Consider the following 25,229-nt stretch of genomic DNA (forward strand, 5'->3'; position numbering starts at 1 on the left):
GCCATACTGAATCAGACCAAGAGTCCATCAAGCCCAGCATCCTGTTTCCAACAGTGGCCAATCCAGACCATAAGAACCTGGCAAGTACCCAAAAACTAAGTCTATTCCATGCTACTGTTGCTAGTAATAGCAGTGGCTATTTTCTAAGTCAACTTAATTAATAGCAGGTAATGGACTTCTCCTCCAAGAACTTATCCAATCCCTTTTTAAACACAGCTACATTAACTGCACTAACCACATCCTCTGGCAACAAATTCCAGAGTTTAATTGTGCGCTGAGTGAAAAAGAACTTTCTCCGATTAGTTTTAAATGTGCAACATGCTAACTTTATGGAGTGCCCCTTAGTCTTTCTATTATCCAAAAGAGTATATAACTGATTCATATTAACCCGTTCTAGACCTCTCATGATTTTAAACACCTCTTTCATATCCCCCCCTCAGCCGTCTCTTCTCCAAACTGAAAAGTCCTAACCTCTTTAGTCTTTCCTCATAAGGGAGCTGTTCCATCCCCTTTATCATTTTGGTCGCCCTTCTCTGTACCTTCTCCATCGCAACTATATCTTTTTTGAGATGCGGCGACCATGAGGAACTTTGTCAAACACCTTCTGAAAATACAGATAACTACATCCACCGGTTCACCTTTATCTACATGTTTATTACCTCCTTCAAAAAAGTGAAGCAGATTTGTGAGGCAAGACTTGCCTTGGGTAAAGCCATGCTGGGTTTGTTCCATTAAACCATGCCTTTCTTTATGTTCTGTGATTTTGATATTTAAAACACCTTCCACTATTTTTCCTGGCAGTGACATCAGGCTAACTGGTCTGTAGTTTCCTGGATCGCCCCTGGAGACCTTTTTAAATATTGGAGTTACATTAGCCACCCTCCAATCTTCAGGTACAATGGATGATTTTAATGATAGGTTACAAATTTTTACTAATAGGTCGGAAATTTCATTTTTTTAGTTCCTTCAGAACCCTGGGGTGTATACCATCTGGTCCAGGCGATTTACTACTCTTCAGTTTGTCAATCCGGCCTACCACATCTTCTAGGATCACCGTGATTTGGTTCAGTCCATCTGAATCATTACCCATGAAAACCTTCTCTGATACAGGTATCTCCCCAACATCTTCGTCAGTAAACACTGAAGCAAAGAAATCATTTAATCTTTCCACGATGGCCTTATCTTCTCTAATTGCCCCTTTAACCCCTCGATCATCTAACGGTCCAACTGACTCCCTGACAGGCTTTCTGCTTCGAATATATTTAAAAAATGTTTTGCTGTGAGTTTTTGCCTCTATGGCCAACATCTTTTCAAATTCTCTCTTAGCCTGTCTTATCAATGCCTTACATTTAACTTGCCAACGCTTGTGCATTATCCTATTTTCTTCTGTTGGATCCTTATTCCAATTTTTGAATGAAGATCTTTTGGCTAAAATAACTTCTTTTACCTCACCTTTTAACCATTCCTGTGATTGTTTTGCTTTCTTTCCACCTTTCTTAATGTATGGAATACATCTGGACTGTGCTTCTAGGATGGTATTTTTTTAACAATGACCACGCCTCTTGTACACTTTTTTCCATGAGCGGGATGGGCTCTGCTTGTGGCCTTGCGAAGCCTAATCTTCAGCCATGAGCAGGATAAGCTCCATTTGTGGCCCCACTGGGCATATCTTTGGATGCAAGAGGATGGATTCTGCTCTCATGGCCCCACCCAGTTGCTCTCTTTTGTGTCTTCGACCACTGACCAGGGGCTTGCGATGGTGATTTTACCACCCCTTAATGGTTGCTACACTAAGCGACTGCCTAGTTTACCTAATGGATGTGCTGGCTTTACATAGCCTATGAATAATACGAAGACCAGTAAAAATACCACAAATCAGTGCACTAATTTGATCCTCCATAGATAATGTTGCCATCAGATAAACTCAAATTTTTACTCACAGCCTTAGGCTGCAACAGAATATTTTGGACACAAGAACATACCTCAAGATTTTTTTCTTTGCTATTAATCCATAATCTGATTTTTTCTGGATTTAATTTCAACATATTTGAATTTAACCAGGTAGCTACTACTGTCCAACAATTATTCAAGGTGACCACTGCTGTAACATGACTCCCCTTTACTGTTATTCTCAACTGCACGTCATCTGAGTATTGATGGCAATCTATCTCATACTCTTGCTTCCCCCATCCGCATTTTATGACAGCAGCATAATCATGTTGCAATGTTTTTCTGTAAATGTAGCGAAGGAAACTGTGCTTAGAGATAAACAACGTCTGGCATCATATTGTATTGCATATGTGAAACATATGCTAGGTTTTATCAAATTTTATTTAAAGGAAATACCTAGTTAACATATCAGGAATGAAACAGCATTGATGATGTGATAAGGAAAATTGAGCTGTGTGATATTCTTTTCTAAACTTTTTATACAATTCTGGACTTCTGAAAAGAATCATTTATAACATATGGCATTCTCAGAAAAAGCACAGTTTAAATGTTCTTGTTTTATAAAATCTTAAGTCACCTGCAGCAAAACCCGCAGCAAAACAGGCGCTCATTATGAGCGCGGGTCTTGATCACTGTGCCCGGCTGAAGTTGCCGCTTCCACAGGATGTAAAATAAATAAATTATGCAAATGATTTGCATGCAGAAATCTGCGCCTGTACAGAAAAATGCACGAACCTAAGCGTGGTACAGGGCCTGTGCAATTAGCGGCCGCATCCACACTCAAATCCCGCGCCGATAATCCGTGCATAAAAGCAAGCGAGCGAACGGGTCTCCCTATTAAGTGAAAGTATGACCCTGGAAAGTATTTTTAATATTTCCAATAACTGTGCTGCAGAAAACAGGGCAAATATTTTCATAGGTGATAATTCACAATAATCTTGCTGCTCTTCTGGCCGTGTATCTGTCCGCCCAGGAAGCACCTACCTCGGATGTCGTGAAAAGCGCTTTGCTAAACTGGCCATTCTGAAGTTGAGATAGGGTTCAGCCAGGTGCTTATCAGTCCGCTCGTGCTCTTCTGTTCGTGGCAGAAAAATCTGCACAATTGAGTACCCAGAAAGGCGCCTAGCTTACCTTACCGTTTGGGCACTGAGCTAGTGGCTTAGTTGCTTGCAAATCTGCACTATCGGGCGCTCAGAAAGGCGCCTAGCTAATCTTGCCATTTGGGCTCTGAGCTAGGCACTTATCAGGCCACTCGTGCTCTGTTTGTGGCATAAAAATCTGTATGATCGTGCACCCAGAAAGGCGCTTAGCTAATCTTGCTGCTCAGGTGCTCTTCTGGCCATGTATCTAGACACTCAGGCACTGAGCTAGGTGCTCAGCTCAGCACCTAGGGAAGCACCTACCTAAACTGGCCGTTCCGATGCCCAGAAAAGCACTAGCTAAGCTGGCCACTCGGACACTGAGATAGGCGTTCAGCAAGGTGGTTTTCAGGATGCTCAGACGCCAACATAGACACCCCCCCCCCCCCCCCCCCGAGTCAGCGCTGACACTTAACTCATGTCCTGACCATGGCGGTAAAAAACCTGCATTAAAAAACCCACACTAGAGATCACGTGATGTGGTGAACGAGGAAGGACGCTGCCTCCCCTCGCTCCGGGTTCTGTCCTCCCCGAACTAACAAAATTAGAACAATTACCTCGCCGAACCACGGTAAAATCCACAGGGGCTCTTCTGGGACAGTTGGCTGCTTCATCGGAAACCGGGAGCCTGTGGATATGAGCGCCAAACCAGTGAGAAAGGAAAAAGCAAAAGCTGCTGAGCCGGAGCCCAAAATGGCGGACGTCAATTCTTCCCGGGACGGTGCGGGGGTTGACGAGCAGATTGTAGTCCGCATTACGGAAGCAGTGATAAAAGGGCTAGAGCCAAAATTTGAAGACTTATCTGGGCGATTTGGAGCCTTAAAAGAAGCACTAGGTGATGTCGGACGCCGGATAGACATCGCGGAAGGCCGTGTCTCGGCAGCTGAGGAAGATATCATGGCGGCGACCACGCGGTTAACAGCAGTTGAAAGGTGTGTTAAGGCAGCGGAGCAAAAACTTGAGGACTTGGAAAATAGAGCCCGCCGAAATAACTTGAAATTTATGGGCTTTATTGAAAATATACCCGAGACGGAGCTTAAAACTACGCTGGAGAGCTGGCTGCCGACTGCTCTCAATCTGCCCGCATTGGAAGGCAAGTTACAGATAGAGAGAGCTCACCGCCTAGGACCAAAAAGAGACTCTGATAGGAGACCCAGACTGGTTATTGCCCGATTTTTGGATTGGGATCAAAAGAACATAATTTTCACTGCTTACAAGAAACACAGGGAGCTGAGATACCATGAAGGTAAAATCATAATTTTCCAAGATTTTTCCGCCGCTGTAGCGGCCAAACGGAAGTTGTTTACACCGACCTGCAGCACCCTCTATAATAAAAATATCCGGTTTACCCTCCAATTTCCAGCGATCCTTAAAATCTGGAACGAGGGGCAGATCGTGACCTTTGATGCACCTGAGAAAGCGGCGGATTGGATCACTGCCTTAGCAGCCAAAAAATGACAGTAATGTTGAGGAGGAAGTTATATCTCTTTAAGCGCAAAGCCCAGGCTTGGAACGCAGCATGTCTTGGGTAGAGTGCGCGAGTTCAACTATCAGGTTCACTTTAAGTTATGATACTGCGAACACTAGTTCATGGAGCCTTTACAGCTTGTTGCTCCCTCCAGGGGCGTAGGGGTCAATTTGGGATCGGAGATGGTTGGTCATATGTGGCAAGGGGAGGGCAGAACCTGGTCACATTAATACGGATCTCCAACCCCCTTGAGCTAGGGGGCTTTGATTTGAGGGTTTGAGGGGACTAAGTTTCTGGGGAGCGCTGGGCATGGCAGCAGCACGGAAGGGGGGGAGAGGGTGGGGTATGGGGAATATGGGAATATGGGGAAAGCTTGCAGCATTTGGACTAGGAGGAAGGGAACTATGGTACACTTGTGTGAGTATAACCATCGGGGAAACAGAGGACTGGGGGCCCAGGCTGGGGGGCTCACCGGTAAAGATCGATTTGTCCTGGGATCAACCTTCCTGCTACAGGTTGGATAAATGACTTATCTAAGGGTGAACTCGTGGAATGTGGGAGGAATGGGCTCTCCTGTAAAACGCCAGAAAATATTAAGCACATTGAATCGTTTGAGAGCGGACATCGTGGGCCTCCAAGAGACACATTTGTCGGCGGTAGAGAGTCAGAAACTGAAACGAGGTTGGATTGGTCACTGCTTTTACTCCCCGTCAGTCAAAAAAAAGGCGGGAACGGCCCTCCTGATCCATAAGAATCTGAGATTTGAGCTAGAACAACAATATGCTGACGAAGACGGCAGGATATTAATTGTAGTCGGCAAACTACAGGGCCGGGAAGTAACCATATGCTCTATATATGCTCCTAATCAATATTCGCATCATTTCTTCCAACATCTTATGGGGAAAATAATGTCCATGATGAGAGGTCACCTAATTCTCTTGGGCGACTTTAATTGCGTTCATGACTCTGCGTTGGACAGATCGCAGCCGGGGGCAAGACCGGATATCGCTACAGGGAAGGGGATTGCTTACCTATGTAGAGAGCTCACACTGATTGACATCTGGAGAACGTTGCATCCCACAGAGCGCGATTACACGCATGTGTCTCGGGCGCATGCGACGATGTCCCGGATAGATTATATTCTGATCTCAGAAGCAATGTTCCCTACAGTGCGTGAAGCGACTATCGGTGACGTAGCAATCTCGGATCATGCAGTGATCGGGCTGGCTGTGCACATAGGGTCGCATATGTCTACACCGAAATTGTGGCGCTTTCCAACACATTTAGCGGAGGACCAGAACTTTCAGAAATTCTTGTTGTCTAAATGGAAAGAGTTTGCGGAACATAACAAGGAACATGAAGATCGACCAGGCCTGTACTGGGAAACCAGCAAGGCCGTTATGCGGGGTGAGATATCTTCCTATATGATAGCGCAGTCGAAAGTTCTTCATAAGAAAATTTTGGACTTGGAACAGACCCTTGCAAAAGCCAAGAAAGAACTGAGCATTCGAAGGAGTACGGAAACCTTGGCTAATTATAAGGAGAGTCTTCAGGCACTTAATGATGTGTTACATCTCAGAGCGCAGCGTACTTTGCTGGCGGGGGCGCACAAGTTATTTAGATATGGCAATAAGGCAGGTCGACTCCTGGCCAATCTTGTACGATTGCAACGAGGGAAAACGTTCATTGATAAGTTGAAGGATGAACAGGGGAAGCCTATCACTGCTAGTGGAAAAGTGGTTGAGGAATTTCGTCGATTCTATATGGCTTTGTATCAAGAAGATCGAGCGGGTGGCGCTAAGGAGGAATCCCGGTTTTTCAATGGATTGGACTTACCACAGGTCACGGAAGACCATTTACGTAGGCTAAATGAACCTATCACTCTGGAGGAACTACAAGGGGTTATTCACGCCAGTAAAAGAAGTAAGGCACCCGGACCCGATGGATTGAGCGCTGAATACTATAAAATTCTCAAAGACGACGCATCGGTGGCTTTGTTAGCATTCTTTCAAGAAGCCCAGGATAAAGGGCACTTTCCAGACGGCGTGACCAAAGCCTACATCACAGTGCTGGAGAAGCCGGGCAAGGATCTGTCGCGACCCGCAGCATATAGACCAATATCTTTACTAAACTGCGAGGCGAAACTCTTTGCCAAAATCCTTGCCGATCGATTAAGTGTGGTTTTCCCATATTTGATTATGGAGCACCAAGCGGGTTTTGTTAAGGGTAGAGCCATAAGCACTAATATGCTAAAGTTATTGGTGTCAATGGCTGATTGCCAGGCCAAGGGGTTGGAGGCGTTAGTAGTCACATTCGATTCGGAAAAAGCCTTTGATAGGGTTTCCTGGGACTACTTGTTTTCTGTACTGGAACGTTATGGCTTTAAAGGGGAAATTGTAAACTGTATTTCTATGTTATACCATAATCCAATTTCAGCAATTCTGGCGAATGGCCAGGTTTCTGCGGATTTCCGCCTCTGTCGTGGTACTCGCCAGGGGTGCCCGCTCTCTCCCCTCCTATATATCCTGTCAATCGATCCACTTTTACGGAAAATTGCGGGAGATCCCCTGATCAGAGGCTTTACTTTGGGCACCCAGAACTTTAATATTTCCGCTTTTGCAGATGATGTGTTAGTCTTCCTTACATCCCCCCAGCAAGACCTACCAAAAGTTTTGCAGTATCAGAGGGACTTTGGGGAGTTTGCAGGCCTGAAAATAAACACGGAAAAATCTGAAGCCATGGCCCTAGGTCCTAACATACGGAGGGAATGGGAAGGTGATTTTCCCTTACATTGGGTGGAAAAAGATATGAGATATCTTGGGATACGTCTTACAAGTGAGGTTCAACATCTATATAAGGCCAATATTGACCCCTTGTTCCAACATATGAAAAATAAGCTGAAAGGCTGGGCGAGCTTACCTTTATCCCTTACAGGCAAGATTTTCCTTTTGAAAATGATAGAATTACCGAAATGGATATATGTGTTACAACAAATTCCCCTGTGGCTCAGGACAGCGGAGGTGTTGAGAATCCATAGGTTAGTACGCCAATTCTTATGGGGGACCCATAAGGCGCGTCTCCCGCTGTCCATCTTAATGTTGCCTAAGGAGCAGGGAGGTTTGGCATGCCCGAACTGGAGGGACTACAATCTTACGTGTATTCTTCGCCATATATACGACTGGTTTAATGGTACTAGCACGTACACCCCACTGAAGTTCTTAGAGGAATGGATGTTCCCTTACAAGCCTCTGAATGTTTTACAAGTCCCGGGGACAGAAGTACCTGCCCGCTTAAAAAATAATTTGATTGTATACTCGAGCAGGGGAGCTTGGAGATATCTTTGTCGGACAAAACTAAAGATGGCTAGTACGGTTACCCCTTACATATCCTTTTTAGGTAATCCCCAGTTTCCTAGTGGAATGACCTCTCGGGTGTTTCAGGTGTGGGCTAACCGGGGGCTGGCCAATATACATGATTGTTTTGATGTTAAATCTTTAGTTCTGAAAAGTTTTCAAGAGCTAAAAGTTCAGTATGGTCTAGTTTCCCAAGATTTTTTTGCCTATCTACAGATTAGGCATTATATATTCTCGCTACCCCAATTATTGGGAGACTTCTTCAAAGCTCTTGAACTGCAAGCCTTCTTTACCTCCCTGGGGCGGAGACCTAATTCTAGCGGGGCTTTTTCTAAAGTGTTGAAGGCGCTTGATAATAATTCTGCCATTGCAGCGATTCAAGATAAATGGGGGAAAAAGGCAAATCTTGCTTTAAGTGCAGATGATATCAGAATTAGTCTTCAAGAATGTCACAGATTGACGGAGAATATTCTACTCAATGAAGTCAGATATAAAACATTGCATTGTATGTATATGTCACGAACACAGATGTATGCTGCCAAATTATGTGAGGTTGCTAAATGTTTAAAGTGTGGTCTCTTGGAGGGCACTCTGTATCACCTTCTCTGGGAATGTGGGGAGATAAAACAATTCTGGAATGCGATTCTCTTGGACGCAGGTGGAGTTTTGGGATATCCATTACCTTGTGATCCTAACTTTTGCCTTTTAGGATTACCGGTTAGTGAATTGGTCGACATGGATCCTGCGGATGAGGCCTTCGCAAAGAAAGCTATGTTGATCGGTTTACAGACTATAATGGCTAAGTGGATAGCAGTGGATAGGCCAGAAAAGGCCCAGTGGCAAACGCGGATGGTGAACTTGATGCGTTTTGAATACATGTCGGCCACTCATTCGACTACCAAACGGATGAGACTTTGGGAGGCGACTTGGTTGAGCTTTAAGCGCAGGCTGCCACAGAGTGTACAGGCATCCCTGCAGCTTCAATTGCGAATGGATTACCGGGAATCCACTAGAGAGCCCAGGAGGTCCTGATACCCCACAAGTTTCCTTGTACTTTCACGTACTGAATGCTGTACACTGAGTACCATCTTGAGGACTTTCAAACTAACACTTCCTAGTATTGACTGATTTAATACGGGGGGGAGGGGGGAGGATGGGGGGGGGGGGGGGGAACCGGGCAGGGTGGGGAGTATCTTCAGTTTACTGTTACTGGATGTTTTGTATTGTTGGTTTGTATTCCAAAAATATCAAAATTTTCAATAAAGAAATTTCAAAAAAAAAAAAAAAAAAAAACCCACACTAGCATTAGTGCAGCTCCCCACATTGCCTATGATTAGCTAATCGCCTCCTTTGCATGCCATTAGCATGCATTCATGCAGGAAAAAGCGCGGGTCTGCAAGCGTGTCTGTACACGCTTTTTTCCCATGCACAAAACCCTTATTACATCCCTGTATAGGGTTTTGCACGGGAAAACGCGCATACAAACACACATGCATCTGCTCACAAACCCACGGTAGCTTCAGCGCACCTTATTACATCGGCCCCAATAACAGCAATTTTCAGAGGCATTTGGCTGCTAAAACAGAGCTTTACCTGCAGACATATCCAGTTATAAATTTGCCCTTTGAAAATTAACTTGCAGGTCTGTGGGCACTGTAAGCTGCCCACAGGATTTTAAAATTGTTGCCTTAAATCACAACAATCCACTAAACAATGGTGTAAGTATACAGTATTTAAACTCCTCTTTTCTTAAGAAACTGCCACATCTGATCAAGGATGCTTTGCAGAGGTCCCATAGTTTATATAACAAAATGAACCTTTCGTCAGACTGTGTCTCTCACAACCTATTAAATAAGGGATGAACACTACTTTAAATCCCTTTTTGTACATCATGTAGAGATCGATTCTACTAAAAAGACTACCTTGATAAAAGTATCCCTGATACTGAAAATAAGAATCCTGTTACCACTGAGTGAGAATCAGTTGTATAGGGCTCGTCCAATAGCTCTGTGGCAAGTGCTGAGCCCTGCCATATGGAGGTTCCATTCTAGGCTTGGGCTTCTGCTCTCCAGGCCATTCAGGGCTATGGATGCTGTTCAATGGCGACACCTAGTGACCAGACTTAGGGTCTGCATTAGCTAGATTCTAGATGGAGTCATGGTTTTAAGCCCCTGGCCCAGGATTATCTCTGTGATGGCTGAACTGAGTTAGGAGTTAGACATAAAATAGGGAGAAAATGCCCAGATAGTTGTGACTGCAGGCTTATTATATTTGTAGCCCAAATGGTGGCTCTGATTGAGGTGCAAGCTCAAAGGAGTGAGAGGAAACTTCCAGGCAAAATTTAAAAAAATAAATCAGGTGGGTGTTTTATTTAGAAGGAATTATAGTTTGAAGCATAAAAGAATTGTATGATCCATGTGGGTCTTCCTCCCAGTCTATAATTCAATAAGAAATAAAACATGTTTTCTCTAAAAAATAAATTAGTTTATGTACACTATTCTGTGTTACAATTTTGTCTGCTGTGTAGCTTCATCGTATCTTGATTTGGACTACTATGATGCCTCCCTTCCTGCAGAGGCCTCCAGTTAGCTCTGTTTCAAGCCACCCAAGCCAACTACTTACTGGCCACCTGACTCAGCCTGTGGTGCAGCCTCCTCTCCACCAGGGATCCTCAGTGAGAGTCCTTTCAGCCTTGCCAAGCTCTGCCTTACAGCCTGCACCACACCCAAGCTCAAGCCCATTTAACCCTGCCTTCCAAAAACCTAAATGCCATTTCACGGAGTCACCCTTGGCTCTCTGACCTGGCCGCTGTCTCTTTATTCTATGACTTGTGGCCTCTGGGCCTTCTTGCTCCTTGTGCCGTACCCTGTGGCCTATGGGCCTTTTGTTCCTTGCCTTGTGGCCTATCTAGGCTTTGCCTTAACCTGTGGCCTAGGGGTCTCCTTGCTTCTTGCCTTGCGGCCTATCTAAGCCTTGTCTTACCCTGTGGCTTACGGGACTTCTTGCTTCTTGCTCTCTGTCTTGTAGTCTATCTAAGCATTACCTTACTTTGTGGCCTCCAGGCCTCGGGTCTCCTTTGGCCTTGCTCTGTAACCTACTCAGGCCTTACTTTGCCTAGTGCCCTCTGGAGCCTCTTGCCTAGTGGCCTATGGACCTCCTGTAACGCTGCCTTTGGGCCTCTATGTTCTCTGTTCAGTGTTGTCCAGTCCTATCTGAGTCCAATCCAGACTCATCTCTGGCTAGTCCAGTCCTGTCAGTACCTGCACCCAGTTCCAGTTCACTATCTAGTTCTGCCTGCACTTGCACTCAGCTCCAGTTCAGCATCCAGTCCTGTCTGTACCTGCACTCAGCACCAGCTCCCAGCCTTGCACCAGTCTGCCCAGCCTAGTCCAGTGTCCAGCCTATCAAGTTATTCAGCTACCACAGCCAAGTCCTACTGGCCCCCAGAACCCAAGGGCTCAACCTGCAGGGGAGGGGGACTAGCTGGGAAAAAGATCAACCTTGTTCCAGCTCTGTGGTCCTGCCCTGCTCCACAGTCTGGTGTCTCAGAAAAAGAACTAAAAGGTTTAAGTGTAAAGTGAACACTGATGCATGGAATAAAGCTGCATTTTAAGCAAGTAGCTGGCTCTGAGCATTGTGTTCCAGAAGACTGTCAGAGGGTTGTGCGGGGTGCAGGCCCTAGGGGCTGTATGGGGAAGCAATTCTGGGCATACTTTTATGAATCCTTTGAAGAGTAATTCCCGGGGGTGGAGTTGGGGCAGAAAAACAATTTACATGCCTACTTTCCTTTCTCAAAAGCATATGCACAGATATCTAGGTACACATTTATGCCTGCTTCCAAGCAGATATAAATGTGGGCACATATGACACGCTGGTTCTGCATACACCTGCTAATTTTCAAAGTAGCCTTTTGCATGTAAGTCCACTTTGAAAATTTGGGGTAAAGTCTGCAGGTGCTTTCCACATGTGGACTTCAACTCTACGCAGGCTGTTATAAAATCACCCTCCAGAAAATCCCAACTATTTATGTTTCAAATTTCCAAGGTTAAAATTTACTTAAAATAGATGTATGCATTTCAGCAATGTAAAGAGCTGTCTAGTTCCCCAAACCCTCTCTTCCTTGGCCTACAAATTGACTTTCTTGGCAGCTAAAGGGAAGGCATTTAAGCAGAACCTCAGTTGGATTTTGCATGTGTTTTAGAGTTGGTTTTCCTATACTGTTCTTTCTGTTTGTATTGTAAATAAAAATAACTGTAAGAAAATATGATATGCAGGTTTTATGCTTTTTCATCCATCTCCTTTCCCTTCTGGTAACATGAATACCTGCTTTAAATAAAAGAAAGAAAAATGACACCAACACAAAGCCCAGGAGGGTTGCATGTTCTTTCAGCTGTTCTCTGTAGGGGGATATTAAGCTACATTGATCTTGATTACAGTGAAGGAATTTCCCACCTTTCTCATCCCAAATGATCATGATTGTGTCTCTCTGCCTCTACTTGGCTCCTTCCTTCCACCCGTAATGCGCTACCAATTTCTTATCAGTGGTTTCTTGCCAGCTCTTCTCCAATCAATGAGAAAGTCTTTATTTTCATATAACAATTTAACATGGGGTTCCTGGGAATCTCCCAGTGCCACCTCCAGCCACTGCGGCCACTCACATACTTCCCCTAAAGCCTAGACTCAGACATATCAGAGTCTAAAATTTTCCCCAGCCAGAGAGAGTAAATAAGGCTGGACCCTAAAATATTGGGTAACCCATGAGGATATTTAGCTGTTGTGTTCCAGTCTTTTAAAACCATACTTTTTAAGCTGATTATAGACAGTATTATTGTGTAGCTCCCAGCCACAATGTTCAAAGAGCCTAAACTTGTCAGAGAAAATGCTCAGTCTCCAGAATATAGTTAAACCTTGTGCTGAAGCCTTTTAATAACACTTGGAGGCACCCCAGGAATGCAGTTTCATGCCCCTGAGAAGATTCCTAACTAGACAGTTTGGTTTACAGCAAGTCAGGTGCCTGTTTAGCATTTATTGTGGCTGTAAATAGCTTATTCCAATGCCAGGCAGCCTGCATGTGATCCAGGAAGTAGAACTGCTAACAAGATCCTTCTGTTATGAAAGTCAGTGATCAAAGTAAAAAGAGAACCAACAGAGCTATAAAAAAAACATTACAGTACTCTCAGAACACACTGAAAGGTTTGTAGCCTCATTCACTGGTAATTCAGCCAAATTCATCATATTTATTTCATATTTTGCATCAAAAACTATCCATACTTCCTAAGCAACTGAAGGCTGTATGTGCTGGCTGGATGATAGATTGTCTGTGTGGAACATGGAGAAATTGTGATTTAAATTGCATGATTACCCAGACAATGCAGATTATTGTAAAATCCCAGACAACAGGGCCTTAGTTAATGAGAGGTTGCTATTCATAGGGCTCGTCTGGGTAATTTTTCAAGTTGCCTGGATAAAACTCGTGATGCAAAAATTTCTCCTAGCTCCCTGACTAAATTTTATCTAGGTAATGTTTTACCAGGAGACAGTGTATCCGCATAAAAAGAGGAGATGATGGGAGGCATTCTGAGGATGGGGCTGCATTTTTAGCCATTTATTTATTTGTTTATTTATTTTGAACTTTTATATACCGACATTCATGTAGAGAAATTACATATCATATCGGTTTACAGTGAAACAAAGAACATTGCAAAAAGCATTACAATGAACTAATGAATGAATTAGTGCCAATGTTCAGCGCTACCCAGCTAAAAGTCTGGTTGGGAAAATACCTGTCCTAAAGTTACCCAGATAACTTTCCCCGACTAACTTTAGCTGGGTAAGAACAACATGCCATATTGGGTCAGACCAAGGGTCCATCAAGCCCAGCATCCTGTTTCCAACAGTGGCCAATCCAGGCCATAAGAACCTGGCAAGTACTCAAAAACTAAGTCTATTCTATGTTACTGTTGCTAGTAATAGCAGTGGCTATTTTCTAAGTCAGCTTAATTAATAGCAGGTAATGGACTTCTCCTCCAAGAACTTATCCAATCCTTTTTTAAACACAGCTACACTAACTGCACTAACCACATCCTCTGGCAACAAATTCCAGAGTTTAATTGTGCGTTAAGTGAAAAATATTTCTCCGATTAGTTTTAAATGTGCCACATCCTAACTTCATGGGGTGCCCCCTAGTCCTTCTATTATCTGAAAGAGTAAATAACCGATTCACATTTACCCGTTCTGGACCTCTCATGATTTTAAACACCTCTATCATATCCCCCCTCAGGCGTCTCTTCTCCATGCTGAAAAGTCCCAACCTCTTTAGTCTTTCCTCAGAGGGGAGATGTTCCATCCCCTTTATCATTTTGGTCACCCTTCTCTGTACCTTCTCTATCGCAACTATATCTTTTTTGAGATGCGGTGACCAGAATGTACACAGTATTCAAGGTACGGTCTCACCTTGGAGTGAAACAGAGACATTATGACATTTTCCGTTTTATTCACCATTCCCTTTCTAATAATTCCCAATGTTCTATTTGCTTTTTTGACTGCCGCAGCACACTGAACCGACGATTTCAATGTGTTATCCACTATGATACCTATATCTCTTTCTTGGGTGGTAGCTCCTAATATGGAAACTAACATTGTGTAACTATAGCAAGGGTGTTACAGGAGCACTAGGGAGCACTCCCAAATCCGGAGAGGTTAGTGTGCCCTTGGAGCATGGCATGACTGCAGAGAGCTCCGTAGAAGTGCCGAGGCAGGTGAGACGTGTCTAAGCACAGGTGAACAGGCTGAAGGCCAGGGACTCTGACCTCTGCCGAACCTGAACGCATCAGAAGAGACCCAACAATGCAGTGCTGGTTTCTGGGGTAGCCCTCCGGCCACTCAGTAGCCCTTTCGGACCTGCCGTACAGGAACGGCAAATGCGTCAGGACGGACAGAGGTCGAGGACAGGTGTTGGTACTGGAACTCGGAACAAGACAGGAACTCAGAGACTTGGACAAGACTTGAAGACTGAAGACATGGTCAGACGACGACACTTGGCAAGGCTGGGGCAAGGCTGAAGAGAAGAACATCAGGAACATTGATGAAGACACTTGATGAGTGGAAAGATGACAGCAGAGCTTAAACTCAGCATGAAGAGGAATCCGGCCAAGACTCGTAGCAGCAACCGACCTGGACAGAGCTTCGGTGACCCAGCGTGATCAACGCACTGGACAGGCCAGCCAGAAGAAATGAAGACTTCAGACTCGGTGTAGATGATGCACCAGAAGGTCACCTTGAAGCTGAACAGAGGACGGAAGCTCACTAGGAGGTAAATCCGGACCCAGGACATCCGAGAAGAAGGCTTCCCAGAAAAGGAGCCAAAAGGAATGAACGCTTGAAAGCAAAGCATCTGAAAACGAGGATGTCAGGAGAATCTGAAGACGAGGAAATCTGGACACGAAGACTTCTGGAACGTCAGGACATCAAGACTTCAACACCCAGGACACTCAGTCAAGAGCATCAAGGAGGTGCTGAGAGAACTGGAGTACAAGACATCTGGAACATTAGGACATCTGGACTTTGGACCCCCAGGTCAATCAATCAAGAGCATTGAGGAGGCACCGAGAGGCAGAACAACTGGACGACAGGACCACTGGAGAAAGGACATCAGAAGGCGAGGACATCAGGAAGGTCTGAAGGCAAGGACATCAGGAACATCAGACGACGAAGTCATCTGAAGACAAGGACATGGGATCCGACGAGAGACCAGGACATGAAATGAAGATGCAGACGAAGGATCAGAAACCACAAAGGAAGACAAGGGAATTCCCATGAAGAACAGAATGTCTTGAAGAAGCGAAGACAACGAGAAGTCCAAGAGCGGACTGGCTCCTTGCGAAGGCAAAGGTGAACTGAAGGCAAAGCCCTTTTATAGGGCTGAAGAGGAAACACCCAGAATAGGTCATCAGATAGGGACACGGGGCTACTCCCACCGTGGGCCCTTTAAATCCAGAGAAGAGGCGCAGCCGCGCGCCTAGTAAGGCAGGACCTCGGAGAGCGGCATCCCTGCCACGAAGAAGGAAGCTGGAGGCGGCGCTAGGCCGCAAGGCAAGCCAGAGGCATCAGAGGCAGCCTCCTGCCGCTGGAGGAGAGCAGAACAGCGGCTCCAGCCGCAGGAAAGGAGGCTGGGGGCAGCTCCATGCCGCACAGACTGAGGAGAACGTTGGCGGCCTCCTGGCCACATGAAGACAGCATTGGCAGCCTCCTGGCCGCAAGGGAGGAGAAGCGACGGCGGCGGGCCCGCCGCGGAGCACGGTGGCGGCAGTCCTGACCGCCACTGAAGGACGGATAATGGTGGCCTCCAGGCTGCATGGAAGCATGGCGGCATGGCCTACTGTGCAGGGAGATGGCGTGGGCGGTCTCCGGACCGCGGAGGAACACCGACGGTGGCATCCTGGCCGTGAAGGCTGAAGGGCAGCGGCTCTAACTGCCGCGGAGCGCAGGAGACAGTGTCAGGGAGCAGGTAGCAAGGAGGTGAGAGGCTGCTCACGGGCCTGACCATGAGCAGAATCACAACAGCAGGTTATTTTTCCCTATATGCATCACCTTGCACTTATCCATATTAAATTTCATCTGCCATTTGGATGCCCAATTTTCCAGTCTCAAAGGTCATCCTGCAATTTATCACAATCTCCTTGTGATTTAACTACTCTGAATAATTTTGTATCACCTACAAATCTGATTACCTCACTCATATTTCTTTCCAGATCATTTATAAATATATTGAAAAGTATGGGTCCCAATATAGATCCCCGAGTCATTCCACTGCCCACTCCCTTCTACTGAGAAAATTGTCCATTTAATCCTACTCTCTGTTTCCTTTTAGCCAGTTTGTAATCCATGAAAGGTCATTGCCACCTATCCCATGACTTTTTACTTTTCCTAGAAGCCTCTCATGAGGAACTTTGTCAAACGCCTTCTGAAAATCCAAATACACTACATCTACCGGTTCACCTTTATCTACATGTAGCTTCTCCTTTCATTTTTTTTTAACTATTTTTCTCATTTTATCAAAGTTTCCCTTTTGAAAATTTAGCATGAGAGCCATGGATTTGCTTACTGTCCCCCCCTTCCAGTCATTAATTCAAATTTGATCAATCACTATTGCCACTATTACCTCTCACCAAATCCTGTGCTCCACTGAGAATTAGATCTAAAACTGCTCCCTCTCTCGTCAGTTCCTGAACCAACTGTAATTTATTCCATCCAGGAACTTTATCTCTCTAGCATGTCTTGATGATACATTTACCCAATCAATATTGGGGTAATTGAAATCTCCCATTATTACCGCACTACCAATTTGGTTAGCTTCCCTAATTTCTCTTAGCATTTCACTGTCCATCTCACCGTCTTGGCCAGGTGGAAGGCAGTATATTTAGCAGCAGACTTATCTGGTTAAGTGCTGCTGAATATTGGGTAAAAATACCGAGGTAACTTTCCCACTCTCAGTCTCATTAATATTGACCTCTAAATATTTTTTCCTGTAAACACAGAGAGGGTAATTTTCAAAGGGACTTCATTAGATAAAATACTACTTTACCTGCAGAAATGGCCCTTTTGAAAACTGCCCGATTAATCTGCATTTAATTTTAAGTATGCACAGAATTTTATGTGCATCGGGGAGAGACGTTCTGGGGAGGTTTGCATTTACATGCATATTTTTTTTATTTTGGAAAGTATGCACATTAATTTCCCCTGAAAACGTTCCCCTCACAAAGTAACTTTGTGTGGGTAGTTGTTGTGGGATAATTTTCAAAGCGAACGTACGCACCTAAGGGGGACATTTTTCAAAGCGATCGCACACGAAAAGGGACTTTTCACGTGCGATCACTAAAAAGGGGAGGCGTCAAGACCGGAACAGGGAGTCTGGGCGGCACTGGGGTGGATGCCGCGAAGACAGCTTGGTCGGCGAAAGGTAAGCTTCCGTATCGCTGCCTTTTTTGCGCCGAATATCTACACCTTTTATGGTATAGTTATTCAGCACAATGCCGGCAGCGATCACAACGCAGAGGTGCGATCGCTGCCGGCTATCCCAGGACGCCCCCCGCTTTGCCACCCTGCCCCCCATTACCGCGCAATTCACGACGCTGCGGTAGGTTAGTAAATCTAGGCCTAAGTTTGCTTTGATAATTGGTGTAACTTAGGTGCACAACAGCCCGCAAATTTATGTGAACTGTTATAAAATTACCCCCAGCGCACCCTGACCATTTTTTACTTCTGTAATGGAATCCCATTGCTTTTTCACCCTCACCAAATTGGCTTATATCTTCCCTGTTTTATTACCCTATTTATACAGCTTGTATTTGAACAGCGCAGAGACTTGGATGCTTTTTGGAAAAGTGAGTGATTTAGAGCCTGTGTTAGGATGGTATGCAGGAGAGATTTTGAGGATGTGTTTTGGGGGGTCTCTACCCTGAAGACTAGGACACTTGTTATATATATAAAATGAAATGAAGCACAGCTTGCATGTTTCATATACAAGATGAGAGATTTGCCGGATGATCTTTTCAACTGTTAAGTTATTGTTGTACCCGGTGTCTGTTTGTGATTGACTTGATAGAGTAATGTGTTGTGAGGTTTTTTTTGCTGTTCCCCTTCAATAAAAAGTATTTAAAAAAAAAAATTATCCCCAGAATTGGGAAAAGTCATTTTTGAATAAAGACTAAAAAGAAAAGAACAGTGCATCTTAATGCATGCATGCTATATTGCTGGCACTAAAATACATAGATTGGTCTTACGGTGCCAGTGATGCATTCATAAGTCTACCTGGATGAACTTTGCTAGAAAAATGTAAAATAAGAGTCTAGTTAAACAACCTTCCATTGAGAGTGAAATAATTGTTCTCCAGTAGATATTAATTAAGCTGTAAGACTCCAGCACTACTTCTGAAACAATAGAGTCATTTATTCAGAGTTGTTTATTTAAAATTGTATATGCCACTCAAATCAGTTAAAGCTACCATAGTGGTTTACAACCAAACATACATAATTATAAACATACAAAACAGAACATACCCATCATTGTTCATCTGGGGTGCCAAACCTGTACCCAACAAAGTCATTACCAAATACCCTATAACTATGCTGAGTACCCAGCAAGTCGCTTACACCAGTACTTCATTAAGGTCAGCCATTATCTGGAAAAAAAAAAAAGCCTTCACTTGTTTTCAAAATTTTTGTTAATTTCATTCTGCCTTAATCGGGACAGGAAGTTTGTTCCAGAGCTGCGGTGTTGCTCCTGCAGATGTGCCTGCAAGTCGATGCTTCGAGGCACAGACTGATGCCAATTGATGAACATAAGAACATAAGAAAATGCCATACTGGGTTAGACCAAGGGTCCATCAAACCCAGCATCCTGTTTCCAACAGTGGCCAATCCAGGCCATAAGAACCTGGCAAGTACCCAAAAACTAAGTCTATTCCATGTTACCATTGCTAATGGCAGTGGCTATTCTCTAAGTGAACTTAATAGCAGGTAATGGACTTCTCCTCCAAGAACTTATCCAATCCTTTTTTAAACACTGCTATACTAACTGCACTAACCACATCCTCTGGCAACAAATTCCAGAGTTTAATTGTGCGTTGAGTAAAAAAGAACTTTCTCTGATTAGTTTTAAATGTGCCACATGCTAACTTCATGGAGTACCCCCTAGTCTTTCTATTATCCAAAAGAGTAAATAACTGATTCACATTTACCCGTTCTAGACCTCTCATGATTTTAAACACCTCTATCATATCCCCCCTCAGCCGTCTCTTCTCCAAGCTGAAAAGTCCTAACCTCTTTAGTCTTTCCTGATAGGGGAGCTGTTCCATCCCTCTTATCATTTTGGTCGCCCTTCTCTGTACCTTCTCCATCACAATTATATCTTTTTTGAAATGCGGCGATGGCCCTGGAATGAGCATAAAGTCCATTTGGGCACACACCATTTCAATTTGTGATACAAATATTTTGTTCCATTGCTCTGCATACTGGGCCGGATTTTAAAACCTGCGCGCGCGGGGTACATTTGTGCGTGCTACCCGGCGCGCACAAATGTACGCCCGATTTTATAACATGCGTGCAGCCGCGCGCATGTTATAAAATCTGGGGTCAGCGCACGCAAGGGGGTGCACACTAGTGCACCTTGCACGCGCCGAGCCCTAGGGGAGTCCCGATGGCTTTCTCTGTTCCATCCGAGGCTGCTCCGAAATCGGAGCAGCATCGGAGGGAACTTTCTTTCTCCCCCCCCCCCCACCTTCCCCTCCCTTCCCCTATCTAACCCACCCCCCAGCCCTACCTAAATCCCCCCCAACCTTAATTTTGTTATTTACGCCTGCCTCTGTGCCAGAAGCCTCGGTCCCGCTCCTGTCCCGCCCCTTTCACAAAGCCCCGGGACATACGTGCGTCCCGGGGCTTGCACGTGTCGCCGGGCCTATGCAAAATAGGCTCGGTGTGAACGGGAGCGGTTACGCATGTAAATCCTGAGGATTTATGCACGTAACCCTTTTAAAATCCACCCCACATTGCAGAATATTATCAACGGCTTAAACAATATCTGTTTCACTACCGGCAGCCAATGAAACAAAGATCACAATGAACTGGCACTCTGGTGTCTATTTTTCCCATACACCAACTTAGCTGCACTATTCTACAGTACCTGGAGCTTCTTGATCACAGCCTTCAAAGCCCCACTAACAATACATTACAATAATCCAAAGAACTCAAACAAAGATGATACTACCATTCTAAATGCTGAAAAATCTAAAAATAACTTCAACGGCTGTACTGTTTTCAACTGTAATTACGCACGTTTTAAAACCTGTGATCCATAGGTCTCCATCATAAAACTAGAATCCAGATCAACCCCTAAACTTCTTACTCTATTAGAAATATTAAGTATACAATCACCCAGAACTATCTGTTTCCTTAATATAGCTGCTGGTAAAGATAGAGCTGGATTTAGGATTATGATGCCCATAGTCAGAGGACTAGGAGAGGGGAAATCAGAGAATGGGAAAGAGGTTGTCCCTCTTGGAAATCAAAGAGCAGGGAGGGATCCACGTTTTTGGGTGCCTTCAAAATCTGGTGGTGTCCTAGGCATGTTCCTGTGTTGCCTTTTCCTAAATCCAGCTATGAGCAAAGCCAATATTAAGCAGATGGCATTTTCTTCATAACCTTTGGCACTAAACAAGTACCATGTTTTGTTTTTTTTTATTGCCCTTGGCTTTGATGGTCAATTTAGTGCTAAAGGAACATGCATTTAACAATATAACATTTTGTACTGTGCCTCACAATACATAGTTGATGAGAACTAGGCAGCTGTTTAGAAGTTCACCTCTACTCTTACTTTGAAAGCCACCATGTTGGTAAAAGTATCACAAAATACATTGCATTCACTCTTAATTAGCACATGAATGATGCACCTGTGATGTCATTTGTGACATCATTGCCAGCACTAGCTGTGTGAACCAATCAGAGACTGTGTAAAATTAGTCTACGGGGAAACTCTACCATACAATTCACACACCTCTAGAACGGGCATGGAATTTGCATCAAACTGCTTTGAAATCTGACTATAAATATGCGTGGCATAGAATTAATAATGCATATTTTCTATAATACACATTTTGACTGCGGGTTTCATTGTTTTATCCTAGTTGTACTTTTTGGGATTAATGTTTGACACTTTAGCCAACACGATGCTCTTATGACTGAAAGGTACTGTATCATGAAAGAATCTATGTAAAGTTGAACTCCACTCAATAATATTTTTGAGGTGAGGACTGGACTTCTCGCCCTCCTCTCAGAGATGAAGCATGAATTGGAGACAGTTTTTCTCTCTCTATTTCCATTCAGAATTCCATTATTTACAAGTTACAATTCAGCTCTGTGACCCTAAGTTATCAAGGTATTCCAGTCAGGCACATGAGGGATTAAATACAAGCTAACATAATTACATGCAGTGAGAAAATAATCTTGTTCTTATACACTGACAAGCTACTGAATCTCCTCACACCTGGCTGTCCCAGACTTCTTGGAATGGAAATTTCTTACCAGCATATTAGCTCTTGGGCTATGCAGGCCAGAATCTCCTCCTGATGATATCCCAGTCTTTTTCTCTCTGCTTCTTTGCCAGCTGTCTTTCTCCACTCTTCTTTCAATTTCCTAAGTACTTCCACTTGACTTCCCCAGCCAGATTCTCTTGAAATTATCACTTCCAGAAAGCCTTACTCAAGGGTGACATCTATTTTCTAGCTTCCAAGGATTTGTCTAGAACTCCCCTCTAGTGGCCAGTTGCCCAAATTTCAGAAAAAGTATGCATGTTTGTTTCTAATTTGCTTTTGGCAAAGGTGGCCAATCTTTTAGGGACCAAGAGCTGAAAAACCAAAACAAAGAGAGCTCAAGAGCCACACATTTTTGTAACTACTTTTTAACATTTAAAAGGTTATCAGTAGTAATAATGATGGCATTACTTTTATCTTTTCCACCTCTCTTTCTCTCTCTGCTGCTTGAGGGTGCCAGCAGTCTGCCACACACTGTCTCTCTCTTTGGGGTAGGTTTTCGGGGGTTACGTGCGTAACCCCCGAAAACCTACCCCAAACCCCCCCCTGCGCGTGCCGAGCCTATCTTGCATAGGCTGCTGGCTTGCGCAAAGCCCTGGGACGCGTGTAAGTCCTGGGGCTTTCCTGGGGGGGCGTGTCGGGGGCATGTCACGGCCGACGCGTCATCGTGGCGTGTCGGGGGCGTGTCGCGGCGGCGCGTCATCAGGGGCGTTCCTGGGGCATGGCCGCAGCCTCCAGATCAGCCCCCGGACTGGACCATGGCGTGCCGGCGGCCGGCCCGGCACGTGCAAGTTACGCCTGCCTTGGGCAGGCGTAACTTGTGCAACAAAGGTAAGGGGGGTTTAGATAGGGCTGGGGGGGGGGGGGGGGTTAGGTAGGGGAAGGGAGGGGAAGGTGCGGGGGGTGGAAGGAAAGTTCCCTCCGAGGCCGCTCCGATTTTGGAGCGGCCTCGGAGGGCGTATCTATTGAAATCTATTGAAATCCGGCATACTTTTGTTTGCGCCTGGTGCGCGAACAAAAGTACACGTGTACGTAGTTTTATAAAATCTGCCCCTTTCTGCTGCTGTTTGTGAGTGCCAGGAGTCTGCCACATTCTGCATCTTTCTGTCTGTGCATCTGCTAATTGTGGATGCCAGGAGTCTTCCAAACTCTGTGTGTGTGTGTGTGTGTGTCTGTGTGTGTGTGTCTCTCTCTCTCTCTCTCTCTCTGTGCAGCTGCCGCTTGCGAATTTCAGGAGTCTTCCACACTCTGTCTCTCGATCTCTGTGCAGCTGCTGCTTGCCAGTGCCAGGAATCTTTCATACACTTCCTCTCTTCTCTCTTATCTGCTGCTTGTGGGTGCCAGGAGTCTGCCACACTCTACCTCTCTCTCTCTCTTTCTCTCTGGTGCAGCTGCCACTTGTGAATGCCAGGAGTCTTCCACACTCTGTCTTTCGGTCTCTATGCAGCTGCTGCTTGCTAGTGCCAGGAATCTGCCACGCTCTGCCTCTCTCTCTCTCTTTCTCTATCGCTCTCTCTCGCTTCTGCTTGTGGATGCCAGAAGTCTGCCACACTCTGCCTCTCTTTAATTCTCTCTCTCTCTCTTTGGGCAGCTGCTGCTTGTGAGTGCCAGGAGTGTGCCACACTCTCTGCCTCTCTCCTTATGACGCCTTCCCGGGTCCTTCCTATCCTTCTATGCCCTCTCCCCAACCCATGGCCCCTTCCAAGGTATTCTCCAGCCTTGCGGTTACATCATCTTCAACTCTGAATGATCACAACAAGGAATCTTCAAGTGCAGGTATAATACTGGGCCTGCATAGCACTCATACACACTGCAATGGCCATGTGCCTTGTCTGGGTTTCCTTGGTAAACAGATGCCCATGCAGTAAAAGGGGATGGGACCGCAGCAGGGCCTGTGAGTGCATGCCTGACACAGGCCTAGTGCTGATTTTGTTTTGTGCTACAGCTGCACCTGAAGGTCTCCATCACTGCCACTACTAGGTCCAAGACCAAGCTCTGCTTGCTCTGGGCTGGACAGGGTCCCTGGGTGGCATGGGGACACAGGGAAATTGACCTGATTGCCCCCTAACACCAGCCCTCTCTCTTCCCCCATGCTTTACCCAGTGTTGTTTTCTTTCTCTCCCCTGCTCTCCCCAATGTTCTTCTCTCTCCATCTCCTTCTTTTCAGCCTTCTCCAGCGTTCCCAATTTTCTCCTCCTCTCTCCATCTCTCTTCCCCAGATTTCTACACAGCCCTCTCTCCACGGTCTCCTTTTCTCACTTCTGCCCTGCCCCCCTTTCCTTCTTTCCACCGTATCCCGCTTTTTTGCGCTTCGGCCCCAGCGCCCCCATCCCCACCCAAGTGTTGAATTATTGCCCTACTGGGGTCAAGCAGAGGCAGTGGAGCAGCAGATTCCTTCCCTGGGCAATAACTTCAGTGATGAACGAAATGGCACTGTGAAGAGAGCCACGACAGAAGAACGGCACGGCAATGACAACCTTCAGCAGCCACCGCACAGTGTGAACACTAGCGTGGCAGTAAAAGCAGAGACGGCACAGTGCAGCTCAGATACCCAGCAGGGAAACTGCACAGCTCGCGCTTGTAGCTGCACAAAATAAAATCAGCAAGCTCCTGCACATGGCGATCCTCCCTGTTCTCAGCAGCCTGCCCGCACCGGAAAATAGGTATTAGAATTTCCGCTACTGGTAGGCTGCTGAGAACTGGCAGGCTGCTGAGAACTGGCAGGCTGCTGAGAACTGGTAGGCTGCTGAGAACTGGCAGGCTGCTGAGAACTGGTAGGCTGCTGAGAACTGGCAGGCTGCTGAGAACTGGCAGGCTGCTGAGAACTGGTAGGCTGCTGAGAACTGGTAGGCTGCTTTATGCAAATCCTGCAAGTTGAAGCTCCTGCTATGCTTGCTGCCCATATAAGAATTATGGGGCCTGCTCCGAGACCCACACAAACTCCTCCCAAAAGCCGCATGCGGCTCGTGAGATGCCAATTGGCCACCTTGGCCTATGGTATATTTAAAATACTAAATGTTCTATGTACTTATCTTGAAATGACATGGTGCGTAAGCAATGTCACCTACAATTATTTGTATAAAACTAAAGTTGCACCTTTGAGCTTGATTTCTACTCCTCAGGCTGGCTGAAGCTGGGATGTTGTAGAAAAAGTGTTCATAGCTCCCAGGAGGAGGGACTCCCAGCGGGTACAATTGCAAACACCTAATGGCCACTTAAATGGATTCTGAAGGAAG

The sequence above is a fragment of the Rhinatrema bivittatum genome, chromosome 4, assembly GCF_901001135.1.
Source record: "Rhinatrema bivittatum chromosome 4, aRhiBiv1.1, whole genome shotgun sequence".
Classification (NCBI taxonomy): Eukaryota; Metazoa; Chordata; class Amphibia; order Gymnophiona; family Rhinatrematidae; genus Rhinatrema; species Rhinatrema bivittatum.